This window comes from Beta vulgaris, chromosome 2 (assembly GCF_026745355.1).
Source record: "Beta vulgaris subsp. vulgaris cultivar EL10 chromosome 2, EL10.2, whole genome shotgun sequence".
In the NCBI taxonomy this organism is placed as follows: domain Eukaryota; kingdom Viridiplantae; phylum Streptophyta; class Magnoliopsida; order Caryophyllales; family Amaranthaceae; genus Beta; species Beta vulgaris.
This window is the reverse complement of record NC_079203.1, coordinates 15,025,628-15,046,350: the sequence shown is the minus strand read 5'-3', so window position 1 is coordinate 15,046,350 and position 20,723 is coordinate 15,025,628. Positions and strand designations below refer to the sequence as shown.

The 20,723-nt window shown below is 34.7% G+C and overlaps 1 long non-coding RNA gene across 5 annotated transcripts; it reads right to left on the bottom strand.

Moving 5' to 3' along the window:
* Positions 1 to 4,214: 4,214 nt before the first annotated feature.
* Positions 4,215 to 8,148, bottom strand: LOC104885449 (uncharacterized). 5 transcript variants are annotated; one of them, XR_007271004.2, is made up of 6 exons: positions 7,905 to 8,148; positions 7,634 to 7,727; positions 6,925 to 7,180; positions 5,361 to 6,266; positions 4,770 to 5,127; positions 4,215 to 4,458 (listed from the first exon to the last, which is right to left on the bottom strand). It is a non-coding gene; the product is annotated as an uncharacterized LOC104885449 (long non-coding RNA). The 5 variants fall into 5 exon arrangements; XR_007271005.2 differs by having other exon boundaries at positions 5,103 to 5,127; positions 7,905 to 8,141; XR_008967965.1 differs by lacking the exon at positions 4,770 to 5,127 and having other exon boundaries at positions 5,361 to 5,522; positions 6,124 to 6,266; positions 7,905 to 8,133.
* Positions 8,149 to 20,723: the final 12,575 nt, after the last annotated feature.

Sequence of the window (20,723 nt, the reverse complement as noted above, 5' to 3'; positions counted from 1 at the left end):
TGTTTGGTAAGAAACTGTTGTTCTTAAATTAGTCTTTCTTAATTATTTACTTGTAAAATTGCCCATCTTAGCAATGCTTTTAAATAATTGGGGGTTGTCACTTGTCAATAGTTTCTGCAGACAATTTTATTCAAGAACCCTTGTCTTAGCAAGACAGGGTGTAGGTAAGAGATTGAATGGGAAGCTTATTTGCGCAACTGATATTGCTTACAGCTATTCTTCTTTGACCTGACACTAATATTGTTAATGTATTTTGTTTGGTTCTTAATTTGTGTTCGATCAAAGCAAGACTAATGGATGTCACTATTGTATTTTAACAATTTCTTTTGATTTGTTACAGATTGGAGAAAGGGGTACATATTATCAAGCACAAGACGCATTCTTAGTTATAATCAAAGTACTATGTAGTTTATAATTTTTCTATGTAAAAAGATTGGAGAATATTGTGTTTTTATTTAGTTGCCAATGGAACTTTTTATTTCAAGTACATTTTAATGTAAAGATATTAGAAATTTTATATTAATAATAATATTTCGTTATTCCATATTAAAAATTATGGTTTACTATATATTTATTTGCACAATAATATATATTTGGCATGTGAAATTGGTAACATATATAAAATCATATACTCTCTTTCTTGTCACGGGAGATCTTATGCATATTGAATTGGTTAGCCATGAGAGAAAATTGTAGTCAAAGATTTGTTAGCCACAGTAAAATTCATGGCAAAGGATTATTTTAGCCACAATAGTACTTGAGTCAAAGGCTTTGCAGCCACGGTAATACTCGTGGCAAAGGATATATTTAACTACGGGAGTATTCGTGGCATACATTTCATTTTACGCCACACCCTCTATTTTCCCGTGGCAAAATCTTAGCCACGGCCACTTGCGCCACGGGAGTACATTCCAAAATTCCCGTGGCTTGATTACATAGCCACGGGTTTCTTTAACTTGGGCCACGATTCTTACCGTGGCACAAGTGGCAATTTGTTGTAGTGCTTCACTCCTCTCCTTCACCTTTTTTCTCACTCTCATCAGCCTTCACTCTCTAACCCTAGATCGCCGCACTCTTTTCTCAGCCGCTCCCTCCCTCCTAAAAACTTTAATCTCCCTCCTAATTCTTCAGTCTCCTCATCGTCGCACTCTTTTCTCTCTCCTCATCGTCGCGATTGCTGTACGTTTTTTGTTCTGTTCCGTCCAGAAAATTTCCTAACTCATCGTCGCACTTTAATCGCGATTGCTGTACACAACCCCACCGTTGCTGGTTATGTTCATCAAAAATTTTGATGCTGTTTTCAGATCTATGTACACAGAGATATTTTCAGATGTCTTCGACGAAATTTTTTCGCTCATTATCAGGTTTTTAGGATTTTTAGATGTTGTATTACATTAACTGTTGAGAGATTTGTTTTTTAGGATTTTTAGACTATTTTTTTTTGGATTAGCGAATTGTTGCTTCAATTCATCGATGTATTTTCACGTTTTTTCAGATTTATACGCTTCTTTTCTCAATTTCTTTGTTGTTTTTATTCTTCATTTTGTACATATTTATTCGAATTTTGTATTGTATTCGCTTAATCTGTTGTACATATTAATCTGTTGTACATTCGTTATTTTCGCCTTTTAGAATTGATGATGTTGGATTGTTTGTTGTATTTGTGTTCACTTTGTTTTCATCTGTTCTATTTGTTTTATTGTTATTCTCAGATCTGTTATTTTGGTTTAGTATTTGTTATATTTGTTTATTTGGTTCAGTTCAACGAAATTATCTTTGCAGTATATTCTAGGTCTAAAAATAATTTTTTTTTATTAAAATACCAATTTGCGTCGCACATAGCCCGAGGTGCGACGCAAATCACTAATGTGCGTCGCACCCTAGGCTATGTGCGACGCACATTACCCTCTGCAGCAGTACTCTGAGTTGGGCTGGGATAGCCATCTGCGTCGCACCGTATACGAGTGCGACGCAAATAGCTGAACCATTTGCGTCGTTTTCGCATACGACGCAGATGGTTTTGAGTCATTTGCGTCGAGGGCTTTGGCATCGCACCGGAGTCCGACGCAAATAGGCGCCTCACATCCGACGCAAATCACCTATTCTGTACTAGTGAGAACTTAGATAGAAATCTAGAGTCACGATCCGAGATAATGTCCTTTGGAACTCTGTGCAATCTCACTACATGCTTGATATAGGTTGTAGCGAGTTGCTTCTTTTTCCATGTCTCTTTAATAGGTATGAAAACAGCGGACTTGGTCAGTCTATCCAGAATAACCCAAATGGTATCATTTCCACTCTTCGTCTTGGGTAAGGCAGTCACAAAGTCCATAGAAATAAAATCCCACTTCCATCCAGGAACCTCTAACGATTGAACCTTCCCCATGGGTCTCTTATGGTCAATCTTCACTTTCTGACAGGTCAGGCACTTAGATACATACTCAGCTACTTCTCGCTTCATGTTTGGCCACCAATAGATCACCTTAAGGTCTTTATACAGCTTGTCACCCCCAGGGTGCACAGAATATGGAGTATTGTTCCCCTCGTCCATAAGACGTCTCTTAAGGTCATTGCACTTCTGTGGTACACACCACCTCCCTTTAAACCTTAGACTCCCATCATCATGAATCTTGAAGTCTACTTCCTTACCTTGCTTCATTTTCTCCTTAATCTTGTCTAAATGCTCATCCCCGACTTGACCCTCAATAATCTCGTCGAAAACTGACACTCCCAAAGAAAGATTACTAAGTCTAGCCTCACTTTCCCCAGGATTTAGAATTTCTAGGCTCAACCTTTGCATATCTCTACACAACTCCTCAGGGACTATCAAAGCACTCAAGCTATGACTCGATTTTCGACTCAAGGCGTCAGCAACCACATTTGCTTTCCCCTCATGATATTGGATATCTAGATCATAATCCTTAATCAACTCTAGCCATCTTCTTTGCCTCATATTCAAGTCCTTTTGAGTAAAGATGTACTTCAAACTCTTATGGTCTGTAAATATCTTGCAAGTTGCTCCATAAAGATAATGTCTCCAAATTTTCAAAGCAAACACTATGGCAGCTAACTCTAGATCATGGGTAGGGTAATTAGCCTCATAAGGTTTCAATTGACGCGATGCATAAGCTATTACCTTACCATTCTGTTGCAACACACAACCCAAACCATTTTTCGAAGCATCACTATAGACCTCAAATCCCTCATTCCCATCAGGTAGGGTTAAAATAGGTGCAGTGGTTAAACGATCCTTCAAGATCTGAAAAGCTTCCTCACACTTCTCATTCCACTCAAACTTGGACTCCTTTTTCATCAAATTAGTCATAGGTCTTGCTATCTTCGAGAAATCTCTCACAAATCTCCTATAATAGCCAGCTAGACCCAAGAAACTCCTAATGTCAGACACACTCTTTGGAGTTGGCCACTCACTCACAGCTTGGATTTTGCCAGGATCTACTGAGACTCCTTCCTTAGACACAAAATGACCCAAAAATGCTACTTTCTCCAAACGGAACTCACACTTAGAGAACTTGGCATATAGTTGGTTCTTTCTCAAAGTCTCCAAAATAATCCTTAAATGTCCATCATGCTCGGTTTCATTCCTCGAATATATCAAAATGTCATCAATGAAAACCACTACAAACTTATCCAAAAACTCATTAAAGATCCTATTCATCAAGTCCATAAATATAGCAGGAGCATTGGTTAACCCAAATGGCATTACAGTGAACTCGTAGTGACCATAACGCGTTCTAAAGGCAGTCACTACTAGAAAAAGAGTGTTTTCTCAACGCTTTTCCTCAATATTTTGGACGAAAAAAAGTGTTGAGAAATTGATTCTCAACGCAATGTAAAAGCGTCGAGATTTCACGCGTGGAGAATTCTCGACGCTTTCATGCGTTGAGATTCTCAACGCAAAACCGTGTCCAGTTTTGACTTGTGACGTTGTTTTGTGTTGAGTTTCTCAACGCTTTTCTGTGTCTCGAAATATGCTTTAGACACATTCCAGCGTCAAGATTATTTTACCTCCACAAATAAATTTTTGGAGCCAAAAGAACTCTCCACACGAAAAAGTGTCGAGATTTTAGCCTAGAAAAAACATCTACAAACAGTATAATGCACGAGTTATAATCAATAATAATAATAACCACTATTTAATTGGTTATGGATCAAATATAATATATTTTAATTAAGCGATTTTCCAATAAAAAATATTTAGGTAGAAATGACTAGTACATAATAATGTTAATGATTAAATACACACTAAAATATTATGTTTCATCACAAAGAAAATAAGTCAATTAGATAATGTCTACTATCAACTTATTCAAACCTTACAAAAAAAAAATAACAAAAGAAATACATCTTTTACAAGGCCTTTTCAAATCATTAATAGCTTTATGAGTTGGACTAATTTGATGGATCCTTAGCTTCTTTTCCTTCACCGTCATCTTGAACCTTGAAAAAAAAAACAAAGAATAATGACATAAGTAATCTTAATTATATAATTGATAATATATTATAGTGAGGGTCAATTATAAAAGACATTTATCTTATAATTAATGGAATACTATATGACATTTATCTTATACTAAAAGCACTTGGACGCAGTGATTGTACATCAAACTCGTCTTCATAGATATCAATTTGACAACAAAGCGGATTATGCTTGTCCAAAGAAAACCAAACAGTAGTGAGTATTAAACAGAGAGTGTAATTTAATTTGTATTGCAATCTACTCGATGAAACTTTTAGACACTCTAGCTTACCCGCTATGCTAAAAGATCACCGATCTGAAAAGTTGCAGAAAATTGCCTAGCTTTCCGAATTAGGATTACAAATTCCTCATAGTATACAACTTGCCCAACTTGGAAGGGCAGGTGCTAGACTGCTAGGTAGATAAGTCGCACACACGCAAAAGCACTATATAAAAAAGACATGAGGGAGAGTCATCAATGCCTTAATAACTACCGAAAGAGTAAGGAAAGGGTCTGATTTAGAAGTCCTCTTCAAGCTTGAAAGGACTGTATCACTCTTCTCAATAAGTTATCTACTTCAGTTTTCACTATAATGAGATATCTACAATAATGCACAGGGGTTACCTCCAAACATCACCCAGCATAGCCCCTAAAAGGGAAAATAATAGAACTAAACAAAATTAGTAATAGCACACGTACATCATCAGCTGTTAAACAACCAGAAAAAAAAACAAATAGAGGTAATCATATCTACTCCCTATTTATAGTTTTATATAGCAGATTAGAGGTTTGAAGGTTAATTACTTTTGTCGGCTTCAGAAGGTCTAGCTTAAATGGCAGCAAAGATGGAGGAAATTCAAATTTATTAACTTCATATCATACCTTTTCATGAGGGGTGTTATCAATATGACATGATAAGAATAACCTTGATTATTAACTTCATCCTTCAACTAGCTAGCAGTTACATTGAAAAACATCTATCTTGAGGCCCTGAGGGGAGTCCCGGCAACATATCAATACCCAGTCCCACAGACGGGCTCTATACTGGTTAGAAAGAATCGAAACAATAGTTAAAAGCACAAGCTAGCACAAAAACAAACAAAAATTAGAGTAGTCTTTTCCAACAAAGTTTTCTTATCCAATAAAGCTAGCACACCCATCAACGGGAGGGTTCACGAGTCACTGTGGGTGGAACTCGTGCATGGAGAGCATCAACATGGGAGAGCCAATATCAGCATGGCCAATGCATTCTGACCAGCCACAGAACACTATTTTGGTAACACAAGTTCTTAGAACTGGTATAAATTGAGCTGGTTACATAAACTACAATAGAAAGTACAGTGAGAAGTTTAATGGAATAAGAGGAGGGTAAAGAGATGAAAGATGGGCTGCAGAAAATTGCACAATTGAGATGATCAGTTCTTTACCCTAAAGAAAGTTGCACTTCTAAAACAAGACATCATTATCAGATCACAAGATCTTTTAGCTAATGTTCATCTCTATCCTATGATAACGTCACAATATAGATATACTATTAATAATTTCACACCTTGTCACACAGAATAAGAACATATCAAAAGCCATAAGCAATGCTAAGAGCACATATGCAGACCTCAATTAGCAAAAACAAATTACGAGTTCATACCTGTGATTATAACCACCCCCTTTGCATCAAATTTCACATTGGTTGACCATCCCGAGTCTGAATTAGGAAGTCGAGATTTAGCCAAATTTGTTTTGTTTGAAATGTAATGGATACACCTATGAGGCAATGTCACTCTAGGAACACTGAACAAAATAAAGAAATGATTAGATACTATAAGATAATTAGTAATAAAACTCAATCATGTAGCATATTCCCAGTAGTAAAGATAAACTTAGCATGATTGTATCAAATGAAGATTTAAAAAGCAACAAAGGAAATTAAAAACAGAAACAACTATAGATCTAATCTTCAAAGCTAACTCACGATTCACCATTTTAGTTTGTCTAAAGATCATTAAAGTTTAACTTCCATTGATAAAAAAAACTGAAAAGTCAGAAACCACTTAGTATCACAAGTTTTAACATCAAACTCATCCTCGAGAAAAAGGAAAAACTCAAAGGAGAATTGTTAGCTAATATCGTCTCCCAATTTATTAATATTAATTTATTGGTGCAAACCCTCAAAATCAACTAGAAAATACAAAAGTTAACTTCTTCATAGATAGTACGATCAAAGCATACAATAGGATAACCGACATGGAGTTATGGAATGGACAATAGACTTTGAACTCTCATATATATATATATAAGTTTGACCACTTGAATAGTAGATGGGTAAAACGAGTAATAAACAGAAAGATAAGAAAAAAGATGCACCAGATAAGATATACCACATTATAGTACATATTCTCCAGGGAAAAAGAAAGAATATATATAGTTGAAGGTGTTAGTATATACTGACCCAAAGTAGGTTCAGATGCAGCAACATGATTGTTAATTCCAATAGCATCTGCTGGGGTTTGAAATTGTTCTAGCTGGATTATACTTGCAGCATCAGCTAGCCCCATAATTTCAGTACAAGAAAGTCCATCCAAATCGATCCGACAACGTTAGAAATTCTTCTTGCTGGATTACACTTGCAGCTAACCCAGAATTTCAGTACAAGAAAGTCCATCCAGATCGATCTTGTCTTGCAACGGCGACGACGTTAGAATACACTAATTAAGATCGAAAGTGTGTTAAGATGCTAAATCTTGATAAATTTTTGGGTGGGTTGTTACCATATCGATGCAAATGCTACCACTGGTGATACTGGAAATCTCAGCAACAGGCAGCTTCCCCAATTTCGTTTATTATGCATATAGACGATATTAGGGAAGCTTTGAACTCCTTTTTAGTAATTTAAACGAAATAGCTCAAGCCAAAATAACAAATTGAGTCTACTTCCAATGTAGAAAACAAAATTAGCATAAAATCACAGAAAACCCATTGAATTTCAATAAAATCCCCAAAAATTACACTTAGTTTTAGCGTGAACAAAATATGATAAATTTGGAGAATTTACGACTTCATCGGAAGTTGGAACCAATTCAATGGTAATTTGGATTAATCTAGATTTTTTTGGTTTCATAAACAACAAAAATATAAATAATTTGCTCAAAAGCACCGACCTTTGAGTAATTGCAGATTGAATCAATCGAGTATGTAGCGCAATTCAGTTTGAATCCCCGGGGTTGCACCGAACAGAGAACTTGTAAATTCAACCTAGAAAATGAAAAATAGCATAAAGTCACAAAAAGCCATTGAATTTCAACAAAATTCCCAAGAATTACACGAAAACAACACTAATAATTAAGTAAACTTATCTTCGTTTCGGATTAATCTGGAACATATTTCGTTTCATAAACAACAAATATCGAAATTTTGCTCAAAAGCACTGACCTTGAGTAATTTGCAGAGAAAATCAATCAAGTATGGAGTTTGCGTCACCCGTATTTAGTAGATTGAACCATAAGCATACGATCTCATCAGATTACGGTTCGTTGTTGAGTAATTTTAAAAAAATATAATAATAACGCTGTATCCTGCAATTTCTCCCACTGACAGTACTCGTCCAGTATTTCAGTTTCCACTTTCCACTACTTAGGTGGTTACCGCTTAATACGCGGATAAGGGTAGCATTAATATATTTCATCAAATATTTGAAATAGAGCGGTGCATTAATTCTCGACGCTATATTGTGATGAAAGATATTGCAACACAAAAAAGCGTTGAGAAAATACGTGGTTTAGTAATTGTATTTAACACTTAAGTAAAGTGTTGAGACAATTGTGTTGAGAAAGTACTCTATTTCTAGTAGTGAGTCTTAGGTACATCCTTATCAGCTACCCTCAATTGATGATATCCTGAACGTAAGTCAATCTTCGAGAACACACTCGCTCCATTCAGTTGATCGAATAGGTCATCTATTCTAGGCAAAGGGTACTTGTTCTTGATGGTAACATTGTTCAACTCCCTATAGTCGATACATAATCTCATACTCCCATCCTTTTTCACGAACAATACAGGAGCTCCCCAAGGCGATGCACTAGGTCTGATATAACCCTTATCCAAAAGTTCTTGCAATTGCGTCTTTAACTCACTCATCTCAGGAGGTGCCATTCTATAAGGTGCCTTAGATATGGGTGCAGTTCCAGGAACTAAGTCTATGGTAAATTCAACGGCTCTTGCAGGCGGCATACCTGAAATTTCACTCGGAAATACGTCCATAAACTCATTTACCATCGGAACATCCTCAAGTTTTAACTTAGCTTCCTTGCTCATATCTTGCACGCTACAGAAAAACAACTCACACCCCTTTCTCATCAACTTCTGCACTTGCATAGCATAGATCACCCCAAAGTTCTTGGGTTTCCCAAATCGTCTATATGAGGTCAATTTTCCCGAAGGGTTTCTCAACACTACCTTTTGAACTTCACAATCAATCCTGACCTTGTAATAACTCAACCAGTTCATCCCCAGAATCACATCTAAGTCTCCTAAGTTAAACTCGATTAAATCGGATGGAAAGACACTCCCTCCTATCTTCAAAGGCAGGTTCTTGAACAACTTAGTACACTTAACGACTTCCCCAGTAGGAATACTAACAGACAAGTCAATTAACTCATACTCTACTAATCCCAGACTCTTTAGAACAGAAGGCGAAATAAAAGAATAGGTCGCCCCCGAATCAAATAACGTTTTAACGAAAACTGAATTAATAGAGAAATTACTAGTTACCACATCCGCAGATCTCTCTGCTTCGCTATGACTCATCACGAACACTTTCCCCGCAGGCTTGTTCTGGGTAGGATTTCCATTAGCAGTAGGCCTACTATAATTTCCTTGGTTATTCTGACCTCCAGGCTTAGGACCCTGGTTCCCTATCTGATTGGACCCCGATTTCGCCTGATTACCATTTCCCTGAGTCTTCAACCCTTTTCCGTGCTTAGAGAAGCACTCATACTCTCTGTGGCCCTTTTTCTGGCAATAATGACAGGTCACTAGATCTCCCTTATAGTCTCTCCCATGATGGTTTTTGTCACACAACTTGCAATTGTGAACCCTCTCAGGTCTACCCATACTACGGTTATCCTGGTTGTTCCTTCCTTGGAAATTCCCATTTCCATTCCGGTTTTTCTTAAAGTTACCTTGGTTTCCCCCAGTACTAACCTCTTTTCTCTTTTCACCAACTGTCCTATTTTTCTTGTCCCTCCTTGATTGTAATCCATAAATATGTGAAGCTCTCCCATACACCACATCTAACGATGTAAAGGTCTCACCCCCTAATCCCAGCTGGATTTCATCAGTCAACCCTTGTTCGAACCTCTGAGCCTTAAGCTCCTCAGTAGCTACCACCTCAGGTGCAAACCTAGACAGGGTTATGAACTTACTATAATATTCAGAGATAGTCATACTACCCATTCTAAGGTTAATGAACTCTTGAGCTTTCTGTTTTCTCATGAAGGCAGGGTAAAACTTTCCTCTAAGCACAATCACAAAGGCTTCCCAATTGAATCCCTCAGCAGCACTCAATCTACCCCGTTTTCTCTCCACCACAAATCAGCCTCATCCTTTAAGTATAAAACAGCCTGGCCTACTCTCATGTTAGCAGGGCAATTCACTATCTCAAATAATTTCTCAAATTCCCTAATCCAGTTCTCGAGGAAGGTAGGGTCAGCTTGTCCCTTAAAATAAGGTGGTTTGACTTTGGCCAGTCTTTCGAACATCTCTCCAGCAGTCTCTGGACGTTCGACCTTGTCCTGATGCAGTTTCTCCGCCAAGAGGCGAATAGCATCAGCTAGTTCAGTGTTGTTAGCCATTCTACTTCGGGACCTGAAAGTAATATAACTCTACTCAGGTTCCAGAAAACTTACATAGTCATCTAAGCAAGGCAACACTTGATTTGATCATTAAAGATCGCATCAACAAACAATTCCACTAAGTTCCAATATGAAATGTTCTCTAATAATCATATAATTGTTCACGTCATTAAATTCATATCAACATGAACTGAATTGAGTAAGAAAATACAATCACACAATGAAAATAAAATAAATAAAAATATTTCCCATTACGTGCCCAAAAATAAATTCTTACTCCTCCAATAAAATAAACTATATTTTTATTCTTCCATAGAAGGGAAAATAATGTGAAATAAAGAACAACTCACCAGTATCTATATTTTTTTTCCTAAAATGATAATTCTATAAAACACCTTTTGTCTTGTTGGCACATATCCAACATTATTCTTATAGCTAAAACCTTACGTATATCTATATGTATATATAAAAATAAAAAGTATATAAGTATATATAGCCTATGGCACTACATTGCCATCCTTATCCTTGTCTTCCTTATATTGCTCAGGTATGAAGGTTTCATCACTAGCTTCATCCTCTTCATCATCCTCATAGTAATCGATGAACTTCCTCTGAATCTTAGACCTTCTAATAGGTATGGTGTCTTCGTCCTCTTCAGGGTCGGATTCAATCCTCATACATGCATCATAAATATCCTCCCTAGTAGTACCTCTAGCACGGTCCATCTCTATGATGACTTCATCATCCCTAGCAAATTCTTTCCTCAAAATACAACGCATTATCCAATGCAGTTCTTAATACTCCCTATGGTCAATGGGTGGATGACGGTCGTCGGCTTCATCGTCAGTCAGGACAATGGGGTTAAAATAGTTTCCTAGATTAGCAGCCATATTCGTAGAGCTACAACACAATAAACCAGAAGGTTTAGCACTCTTCCTTACGTGTTCCCACAAATAACAAAAAGGTAAACAACAACAAAAGCATGTAAATATACACTTTGCAGGCAAGAATTATAAACAGTTAGCAGGGAAGAAAATATTTATGCATCTATAGCAGGGAAGTATAATGATAATGCACTTATTACAAGAAAAAAATGATAATGTGCAGATTTGCAGGGAAGAAGAATAATAATGATGCTGAACTAACTTCCTGATGCAGACATATAATATTTCTATCTTATATGCCCTTCTTATACTACCCATTCTCACAATGCAATACTATAAACCTTAAAGGCATGAAAAATAATGCAGACACTTTTATAAAAAAATGTTACTCCAGTGCCTGAAATAACTTTTCGAAATAAAAAAAATTAGGACCACCTGGTCACTCGAAAAAAAATATTTACTCGAAAATTTTTTTTTTTTTTTTTCGGACTCAGCACTTTTCGATTTTTTTTTTTTTCGCGGAACTCGAAATTCGAACCCCTATTCTTCCGAAATTTTTTTTTCGGTTTTTATAAAAAGTTTCTGAAATCAAAACGTAGGAGCAATACTAAGGTTTCCTCCAAATAACCAATAAGCTAGGTAACTTAATAAGCTAAAGTCACTTAATAAGCTAGTTAGTTAGTTAGGCGCCTATAAGTCATAAACTAACCTAAAGCTCCCAGATACCACTTTGTAACACCCCGATAATTCTCTTTTTCTAGAAAACACTTTTATAATAACCTTAGAGAATTACCCAGGCATTATCGCCCGTGTGATAACGTTTCGGCTTACTCAGAATTTTGCAGCGGAAAACTTATTAAAATCAACTTTATTAAAACTTATGAAACCAATAACAATGTCAGAAACTAAACACACCAACTTAAAACTATTGTCTGAAAACACAAACTCCTAGGAAAATAACTTAAATAAAACTAATATTACAAGAGCCTCTCCATTCCAGATTCCCCAATGATATGCATCTTCGAACCTGTAATGTCAATGCCGTCTCAACTCTGCTCCCCCGAAGGATCACCATAGGATCAATAGGCAAAGCCATGATCACAAACACAGACAAGCACGTAATCAGCAAAGCTGAGTACTACATATCAAACATAGATAAGCCTAAACATGATACTACAAAAATATAACTTGCAGGAATAAATAATAATAAAATATATAATAATCTGCAGACGACTCCTACTGAACTAGACTCTAAACTTTTATTTCTTCTTTAAATGGAATAGTTATGGGACGAGTTGTCTTTACTGAAATAGGAAATACGGTCATGACTCCGTAATCCAAAATGACCTGCGATATCGAGGAACCTTTAACTAATGAGGAAAGGTGATCAATCCAATCCTAGGAAAACCCACGGCACGCTCACCATGAATCCCAACCCTTAGTGTCCAACTCTAGACGTGCACCAGTCTAAAGTCTATAACCTATTCTCGTTTTATTTTACGTTGCATACATTTTAATACTTGTGTTGACACCAACCAGGCACATAACACATAACTAATAATCACATAAACATCACAGAATTCCTTTTTTATCTTAGAATTAACAAGTGTTCACAACTTATCAATCAAGACTCCTTTAACTTCTTTTTATTCTTTACTAACTTTCTTGTTGAACCTAGCCAACAGTAAACTGTACCTTTATATAGGTATAACTCGTACTTACCAAATAAGATCCACGGTTCTTATAAGATAAATAAATAATACTCAAGAATCTATAAATAAATAATACTCAAGAATCTATGTAACACATGATTCAATCTTACTTACATTAATTCACTCACGAATTAATTCATAAACTGGACTTATATGCTTGCATCAAACTTCCATACAAACATTCATACTCATAAATACTTCTAGTTTACATGTAGCACATAGGCAAATAACATGTAAAACAATGCCAGTAAATCATATATATGAACAACAGAGTCCTATACATGATACTAATAAATAAAACATCCCTGAAGCATGTTTCTAAATCATATAGCACGTAGACTATGTACGTACCTTGTATAAACGAATCTGTAGGCCACTTTTACGCTCTAAAAGTCTCCTACTACGAATTCTCCGCCTAGAAAATAAAATAATGAAATGAATACCTTGAATTAAAATTTTACAGCAACTTTAAAAACGACCCAAACCCCTTAAACGTGTTTTAAAATCGTTTTTACGCATCAAACTTTCGTTATTTTTAATCCCTAGTATAGTACAACTATTCTAGTGATTAAAAATCATTTAAAACCCTTAAAATACATATTTTCTGAAATTCCAGCACTTATAAAAATTTATAAATCTTCTGAAAATATATTTAATACGTATAAAATTATATGCTAACCAAATCTCATGATTTATATTTTATAAATATAGTTTCTAGTGATTAAAAACCCTAAAAACTATATCTTTCATAATAAAAACTGAAAATAACTTAATATAATAAATCTGAAATTTCTTATTTTTACATATATGACAGCCGAAATATATATTGCATATAAAACAATAATTTAAATCATAATCATGCTAATAAATAATAAAATAATATAAAAACTAATACTTTAATGGAATCTTAGAGGAGAAGAAAAGAAAACAACCACAACCAAGAGGAAAAAGGGACCGGCGGCAGCAACTTGGTTCAATCAAAGTTTTCGCGACATTTCTTGTTCAACAAGAAATGTTACTTAGCGAAGAAGAAACAAACTTTTGAGGGAAAAATATGAAGATCACGCACAAAGAGAAGAAGAGAGAGAAAAACCGAGTGAGGGAGAAAAAGAAAAGAATGACGTGGAAGAGGAGAGAAAAATAGAGTGTACGGTAAAATTTTTAGGTTTTTAGGATATTTAAATAGAGGTTTTTCCTTTTGGGCTTAGGAAAAGATATTTTAATAATTAAAACTTTGATGACTAATAAGATGAGCTCATTAGGACTTTAGTCATCAAATAATCCTTTCCCTTTTTATCACTTTTGGGCTTTCGATTCCATTAAGCTTTCTTTTCAAATATGCTTTGAATAATTAAAACTCTTATTAAAACATGCTTAATTAAAACATTACAAATTTTATTAAGCTATGAAAAATATTTTTAGTTGACTTTTAAAATAGTCAACTCTTTTCAAAAGTTAAATCATTTTCCAAACTCATTTGGATTTAAATATAACTACATAAATACTTTAATATATATATATGAAAATCCTTTAAAATTGTGGGGGATTACAAAAGGTGCTTAATTTTTTTTAAAATAAAATTTCCTAACATATTCATAGGATAATGACTACACTAAGAACATTACATATGCTACGATATAGATTTATAATGGACGACTTCGAAGTGCAAATAATGCAATAACGTAAGACTAGATGGATGGAAAATAAAAGGCGACAAAGAAATTCAATGACCCTTGAACAAAGAGATTCTGAAAATGCAAGAAGACGAGCTAGAAGACAAAATGATAGTGTAATGCCTCTAAATATGCAATTTTCGTTTTTGGTTTGTTTTACTACTGAGTAATATTTATCCCCAACAATGTCGTCGCACGCATCGCGTGCATTAAAAGCTAGTTTGATATAATGGAACACATTGTTTTCCATAAATTTGGTGATTAAGACTCAAAAGTTGTGTGCTAATAATTTTTGAATTTGAAAATGGCAGCAAATATGAGATGTTTAGCAAAAGATATTCATAAGTTTGTGTTTTTAAGAATTTGTAACATAAAATCACTTAAAATTCTTTTTGCAGTGATTACTATTTTTAAATCTTTGAGTAATTAAGGATGATATTTTTGCATCATCTCAACTATAAAAATGGTATGATCCGATGAGGGCGTAAAAATATGAGCATGTTAGTCTTTTCGAAGAAAAATTCGATAAGAACTTAAGAAAACCGTTTTTGAACATTGTTTTCGAATTTCCAAAGCAATGAGTTATGAATCTTATATCACTTGATTTAATGTCAAATATGGTAGAACCTAAGAAGTCTTTTGAACTTTGAATTTGTTGTATCCTTAATCATAAAGATATTCACCAAAATATGCGAGAAAAAAACTATGTTTTAGCTTAGGAATTTTGTAACTTGGATAAAAGTCTCTCATGTGTAAAGCTTTTATGTTCTTATTAGAGCCTCATAAGCAAAATACCATTGACCTTAAGCACATAATGTTGCTGAAGCTCTCAAGCGATTTGATAAACGGAGCTAGATTTCAAAAGTATATGTAGTTTTAGTGTTGTGTTCTTTTTAGAAAAGAGTTGGATTTTCAAATGTGTTAATAAGCAGAGTTTAGATTCAGAAATATATATTTAAATTTGCTTTTATGGAAAGGAGATTATGTGTGAACTATGTAGGGGCATGTCCTAACTTGCAAACACTATAAATCAGGGGTGCAAACTTAGAAATATGTGGAGATCAATACCCAGTGTATTTCTTAATGCGAGTTATCTTCCCAAAATAACTCTATCAAGAAACAAATTTGTCATAATGAGAAAATATGTATTTAGCTAGCTATCAGATTTTGTTATGAGTTTCTAAAATCATGTATTTAGCTATTTATCATAATCTTATTTGGTTTTCAATACATGCATGATTTATCTATAAGAAGCTCTTTTCGATAAGTATGTGTGTGTTAAAATAACCATAAAGTTGATTTGCTTTCTCCTTTAAATGTCATTAATTTTACTATCTTAGCAACTAATACAAATTACCAATTTTCTTTAGCTACTTCTTAAAGAAACATGGAGTATGATTCCTTTACTTTCAACCACCGTACCATTTCCTATGAATGAATTGTGTACCAGCGTAAGCTGATCTTGTTCTTTGAGCCTGTATTGGTGGGGGCAAACTCTTAATTTGTGCAGGAATTCCTAGTCTGACAGTCAAGCAACTTTAGGACTTTGTGATGTGATTGCGCTATTGGAAAGACGGGTGTCTCAAACATAATACTTGTTTTCCGATTTCTAAATTGTGATCTATGTTGTTTTAGTGTTGTAATGAGTTCCCACATTTTTGTTGTATCTAAACTATGTAATTTATTTGCCCAGACTCTACCAGGTAACAACCTCCGCTATACTTAATTAGTTCGTGTGCTTCTGCTTATTAGATATAAGTATGAATAATTATAGTTGTGATTAGTAGCAAGTTGTTACACCTTACTAGTGCTTTCTACACTTTGATATTCTTTCATTCTATTTACTGATGCAATCTGTACTTTGATCTTAAAATAGTATAATAGTAAGAAAGAGCCAATGTTGTATATATAAGATATCGACCATAGATAGATTTATTTGTGATAACTGTTGTATAACTACTTTCTCCATCTCATTTGATTCCTATTTGCCAAGTACTCTTTTCGCAAGTGGTAAGAAAACTAATTACGTAGCAAAAAAAAATCAGGTTGGTTTGTAGGTGTGTGTAAAGCCCAAGTGCCAACAATAGATAAAAATATTTAAAGATATGTGGCAAATAAATTAAGGTAAACAAAAAATAAAACCACCGCAATTAAATTGAGATGGATGAAATATCTTATATATTCTTTTGGATGATCGTACAAAGTTTGGACACTAACTAATATCTGGTCATTTGAAGATTTTAGGTGTTCCTTATTAATACTCCGATGTTCCTATTTGTTCCTCATATTTAAGAGAGAAAAAAAAAGTCAAACTAAAAAGAACAAATTGGAAAAGAAGGAGTATTAATCATCAATATTATATATAGGACGAAGATGTAATGTAATATTTTGTTGTTGTCAAAGCCTGTTAGGAAAACTAAGAAAATCACAAGGGTCACAAGATAGCAATTTTATAGGCGTAAAACATTTTCCCAAAAGTAATAGTCACGGGTTATACAGAACTTACCTTCAAGATACAAAAAAGAATCAATAGTGGTCACGCTTACTATGAACACTATCTAAAAAAACAAGTTTAAGAGATTTGTAATGATAAAATTTTTTCATATTTGATTACAAATATAAGAGATTATTTCTCAACATGACCATCATCATATGAGTAATTTCATATATATACATACATTATATCGCTTCTGAAAACCGAAACAAAGCCTCGAGTAACCGTCATAAAAATGTGAAATAATGCGAGACATAATCATGTCGCGAGGTGCGACCACCGTGACGAGCTTCTGCGATGCTTCCCGTCGTGAGGTGCAACCCCTTACTGAATCCTAAGCATGCTGGCTTGATGTTGGCCCTTACGTCGCGAGGTGGGATTCCTCTCACGAGTCACGAGGTGCGGTGCAAGAAAACTTCAGCTCACAATAATGACATGCTCTTGTGGCATGATACTACTCGACTCTCCTTTCTCCCTTTGAACGCAATACATCACAACTTGTGACTAGATTAATGAAGTGTGACATACATATAGCATATAATATATCATATATGATTGTTTGAGTTACGACAACCTAACCATGCGACTCAAACAACCACATGATTAAATAACCTTTTAAATCTTCAACAATCCTCCCCCATATAGATTATATAAAAGATTTATTGTTCAAACATTATCATGACAAAACAACTTCATGCATAAATGAAAGTGTACAAAGACTTGAACTTACACTTAGTATAATAAACATTCCAAGTATTCGTATCCAAATCTTTTCGATAAACGATTGAACCATTAGCAACACATAACGAAAATTTGAAGATATTATACACTCAATATTAACTACTTGTTCTCAATATATACTTGACACTAAAAAGCCATGTGTCCCAATTCATAAATGCTTCAAAGCTATGCCCCACTAGCTCCTTGAAGCACCAAAACTTGGCACTTACATATGTGATCTCTAAGAAAGCATGCTTTTTGGATGTTTAATAAGTTCTTTTAATCATCAAATAAGAAAATATTGATATTACTAAACTCAAGATCCAATGTCTCAATGGGCGTTAAGTTAAGATTCCCTACTCGTGATTACCAACGGGAACCAATCCTAAATCGAATGCCATCCTTTTTACCGTATCTCTAGCTAATGCCTTTGTATAGAAATCCACTAGGTTATACATAATTATCACATAGTCAATAGTGATAGCACCACATTTGATAAGTCCTTCGACATAACTATGTCTCTCACCAATGTGCGAGGATTGACTTACCATTATACACTTAACTTAAACTCTTGTCAATGTTGCATCACTATCACAATGTTAGGTACGGTGATATTGGTTTGGGCAACAAAGGTACCTCATAAATGAGATTCCTTAACCACTTGGGGTCTTTGCTTGCCGATGACTGAGCGATAAAATCCAATGTCCTTGAGGAATCAACAATGCAAGTTTGGTTCTTAGAAGCCCAAGATGGGGTCTTTGCTTGAGGATGACTGAGCGATAAAATTCGATGTCATTAAGGAATCAACAATGCAAGTTTGTTTCTTAGAAGCCCAAGATATAACACCTCCCACAAGGAGGAATAACCATCCACTTGTGGAGGGATGATCTTCTCTATTAGAGATACAACTTGCAATCGAATACCCCTCTAATACCGAAGGATATCCAATATAAGACACACCATAATCCGTGGTTTTCCTCAAATACTTTAATACTCGATGAATAACTTGTCAATGCTCCTTACTAGGATTGGCCGGATATCTACTTAATTTCCCCACCGCAAACACAATATCTGGCCAGTACCGATCATAACATACCTCAAACAACGTATACCCCTCGCATACTCAAGTTGAGACACGACATTACCATCATTTGGTAACAATTTTTTCACTTAGCTCCACAGGAGTTGAAACAAAAGAGCTATCACTAACATTAAACTTTTTGAGCACTTTCTCGGTGTAATGAGATTGTGACAAGATAAACTTTCCATTATTTCTCTTAATTCTTATCATCCCTAGGATGACATTCGCCTCCCCTAAATATTTCATGGAGAATTTTGAATATAGAAAGGATTTTTTCTACTCTACTTGTGACAAATCCGTTCCAAAAATCAACATGTCATCCACATATGGACAAATCACGACACCATTATTGTTGTCATTAAATTTGCTATACACACATTAGTCTGAATTTTTGAAACCATTAATTTGGTGCTTCTTTTAGCTCATACAAAGATCTAATTAATGTGCATACTTTATGCTCTTGACCTTTCACGACAAATCTTTCTGGTTGTCGCATGTAAACATCTTCTTCTAGTTCGTCATTCAAGAAAATCGTGTTGACATCCATTCGATGGATCACAAGCTTATAAATAGTCGTAAGAGTTATTAATAACCTTATATTGGAGATTTTAGCAACTGGTGCATATGTATCAAAATAATCAATACCGAGTTTTTGTGGGGAACATTGAGCCACAAGACGAGCTTCGAACTTATTAGTAGTCTCATCCACTTTCATTTTCTTTTTTAAAATCCATTTATACCCAATTGGTTCACACTTAGTACTTATGAGGTAAATCAGCTAGAACCTAAGTGTTATTTTCCATGATGGAATCCATCTCATCATCCATTGCCTATTTCCAAAAAGCGGCATCTTGAGATTTCATAGCCTCATTGAATGCTCCACATTAAATATATACGGAAATTTTATCGTAGTTAAGCCTCTTGATCCTTCAATCAATTATACATGAAGATCCAAGCTAAAAGATTTCTCTTTCCTTGCCCTTTTACTTCTCGTAGGCAGTGATGAGGTTGATGCAACATTCTCATCAAGAGTTTGTTCATCAACTTCTTGATCGATTTTTTTCAATTTGATCAATTTCTTGATTTTTTTTTGCTAAGCAAGTATTAATATTATTAATCCAAACTTTTTACAACCTAAACATTCTCAAGGCCAAACAAACCAATTAGGTTGGACCATTTTAGCTAAGAGAAGTTCAAACTTCTATATCATTATCAGTTTATCACAGATTCATAAACCATATCTCATCCTCCCTACAAACATGAATAAACATTACACCTCTAATTCTCATCTTTACATCAACTTTAATATTCCTAATAGCACAACTAATACTAAGAACAACCTGCTCCCAATAGTTAATTTCTTGAACATTGGTATTAGAAGTAATATCCTTTGGTCTAGGAATTGATAAATATCTATTTTAATCAAATATTGCATCTCTTGACTTCACAATAGAGTAAATTGACCAAACGTAATTTTGTTCTATTATATATAACCTATAGGGTTTACTATGAAGAACATACCCTATAAAGATGCATTAAACTCCCTTTCACCCAACGTTTTACGTTTGGGTTTCGGAACTTTCACAATTGCCCTACATCCCCAAATTTGAGATAACTCAAGTTTTGTTGATTTTAAAGTTTATATGGGGTAACCTCGTTCACTTTCATTGGAACTCGGTTTAAAATATGAAGCCGTTAAAATTACTTCTCCCTAAAAACCATCAATCAAACCCGAATAGGTTAGCATAGAATTCATCATTTGTTATAAAGTTCTATTCTTTCTTTCCGCTATACCATTTTGTTGTGGTGTATAAGCCATGATTTTTTCATGTATA